At 33.2% G+C, this 2,861-nt stretch overlaps 1 pseudogene; it reads left to right on the forward strand.

Moving 5' to 3' along the window:
- Positions 1 to 444: 444 nt before the first annotated feature.
- LOC114027904 lies at positions 445 to 1,557 on the forward strand (annotated as a pseudogene).
- The last annotated feature ends 1,304 nt before the right edge of the window (positions 1,558 to 2,861 follow it).

The following is a 2,861-nucleotide window of genomic DNA, read 5'->3' on the forward strand; positions in this document are numbered from 1 at the left end:
GTCTTTGTTTTATTTTTGCCCTTCTTATGGTTTATGTCCAATAGAGAATTGAATGGGCCAATAAATATGAATATCTTATTGGGTGACTTTTCTCATCCAATTATAATGGTCTTGACTTCTAGTGTTGAAGAATCTTCTCCCAAAATGTCCTCAAGTGAAATTTGGATAACAATTTCAAGGGATATTGTTGAAGTCATTCTTGGTGTGGTGGAAAATAATTGAGGAAACAATCCCCAATTCCCCCATTAGGTAAATATGGGACAAATTGGATAATACCCTCAGAGCTTCTTCTATCACTGATATTCTTTGACTAGGTGATTCCATAAATTATTTAAAGGATCTGTGTTGACTGAAATAGGGAGTCGAGGAGTGAGTTCATGGGTTGTGGGGATTGTGGTAGGGCATCGCAGATCCTGCTGGAACCTCACAGAATAGCCTCCCACAATGACTGAGAATAGTGACAATGAAAAAATGACTGATCTGGAGTCCAAAATTTGCCAACAAATTGAGATTGAGCAAACTAACAAAAGACTTTGATAAGAAGTGTTCTAAAGAAATCAAAGGTAGAACTCATGAAAGTTAATGAGGATAAAACTAAAATCAGAAGATCTCCAAACAAACCCCTCCATGCAGTAACATATGAATATAAAAATTAAGTCAAAAACAGATCCATTTATGTTAAAGGTTTTCCAAACGATGTAGCCCTTGATGACATAAAAGAATGGTTAGAAGGTAAAGGTGAAGTACAAAATATTCAAATGAGGAGAACATTACATAAAGCATTTAAGGGATCAATATTTGCTATGTTTGATAGTGTTGAATCTGCCAAGAAGTTTATAGAAACCCCTGTACAGAAATACAGAGATACAGAACTGCTGATACTCTTTAAGGAAGATTACTTTGAAAAAAAAAGGAAGGTTACTTTGCAAAAAAAGAATGAAGAAAGGAAGCAAAATAAAATAGAAACTAAAGCAAAAACTAAACAAGAGAAGAAGAAAAACGTAGGCAAGGAGAAGATGTTGAGTTGGCAAGTACTGACTTCTTGTGTCTAAGTGTAATATTCTTTATCATTCAAACATGTAAATAATGAAGCTGGAAATCCCTGGATTAAAAGATTGGATGCTTGTTGAAATTTTTGGTGATTTAGATTATTAAACCTGTAGAGAAGATCTTCATACACTTTTCTCTAATTACAGAGAAATAAAGTGGATAGACTTCATCAGAGGAGCAAAAGAGGGAATAATCCTATTTAAAGAAAAGGCAAAAGAAGCACTGGACAAAGCCAATGAAGCAAATAATGGAAACTTAAAATTAAGAAACAAAGATGTAACATGGGAAGTATTAGAAGGAGAGACAGAGAAAGAAACTTTGAAAAAAATCATTGAAGACCAATAGGAATCCCTAAATAAGTTTAAGTCAAAAGGTCGCAAATTTAAAAGAAAAGGAAGAGGAGGTGGTAGAGCTGTTCAGGGTACACCCAATAAAGGAAAAATACAATTCCAGGGCAAAAAACTAAAATTTGATAGTGATGCTGGAGGATCTCTTAAAAGGACATGAGAAGAACCTGCACCAAAACAGTTGAAAACAGAAAATGGAGCTGGAGACCAGTAGTTTGATAAAGATATATATATATATATACATATTCATTTTAAATAAGTTTTAAGCTGTTTCAGATGGGAGGGGGTCTTTAAAAAGAAATTTGAATTAAATCCACTTCAATGTCCACCTATAATAAAAGGAAAGACTCTTTTTGTTTAACTTGTTTTTGTTGTTCAGGTATCCTTACTTAATTTGGATGGTTTTGTTATATGTATAGTTTTGTTCATGAAATATGTTGGCGTTTCAGACATTGATCTGAACATCAAAAGAAAGGCTCTTTCACTGAAGCCTGGCTCTGTAATGTTGGAAATACCAATAAATAAAATGTATACTATATAAAAGGCAAAATTGTCCTAACTGCTATTTTTATATGGTTTCCTTGTTTTTAACAGAATAGAAATCAGGCTTTGTTTTCCTTTACTGTTGTTACTCCCAAGCAAAGTATGGATTAAGTGAGTATATGATATGACCCAATATATACGGTTGTTCAACATCTAGGTAACATAATTTAACTCTACAGATTTTTCTTCTACTCTTTGGGCAACTTATTGGAAGAGGTCACCTACTAACTGAATAGTTACCTACTTTAACATGTTTGTCTTAAGTACTCTGTTCAAATATCCACCTTTAACTTTTTAACTTTCCATTTGTGAATATTCAATCACGATCTCTTAGGTCCCCATTATTTCTAAAAGTGTCATCTTTTCAGTGGTTATAAATTTTAATTTACTATTAAAAATAAAGAAATAAAGGCTCTGTGTTTATAAAATGAGTTTAGACAACATTCATGGTCTCAGATAGCAGAACTAGAACTGACAGGTAAAAGCTACAGCTCTTTCAAAGTATTACATAAATATCATCATAATTTCTTAATAGTGAATAAAAAAATGATACTAATTTTCTCCTATATCTCAATTTGATAATCATTGCAGTATCCCCATATGTGTATATGTATGCATACACATACATGCATACATACATACATACATGCACACACTTGTTATTATTTCCATTCATTTCTATTCATCAAACATTTATTGAGAGTTAACCATGGGCTAGGCAGCTATGTGGTGCAGTGCATAGAATTCCTGGTATGGAGTCATGAAGACTCGTCTTCCTGAGTTCAAATCTGACCTTAGACACATACTACTTGTTTAGACACATACTAGTTGTTTGACTCTGGGCAAGTCACTTCACTCTGTTTTCCTCAGTTTGCTCATCTATAAAATGAGCTGGAGAAGTAAATGGCAAACCACTCCAAT

Source organism: Vombatus ursinus, unplaced genomic scaffold (genome assembly GCF_900497805.2).
Source record: "Vombatus ursinus unplaced genomic scaffold, bare-nosed wombat genome assembly UNPS02014864.1, whole genome shotgun sequence".
In the NCBI taxonomy this organism is placed as follows: domain Eukaryota; kingdom Metazoa; phylum Chordata; class Mammalia; order Diprotodontia; family Vombatidae; genus Vombatus; species Vombatus ursinus.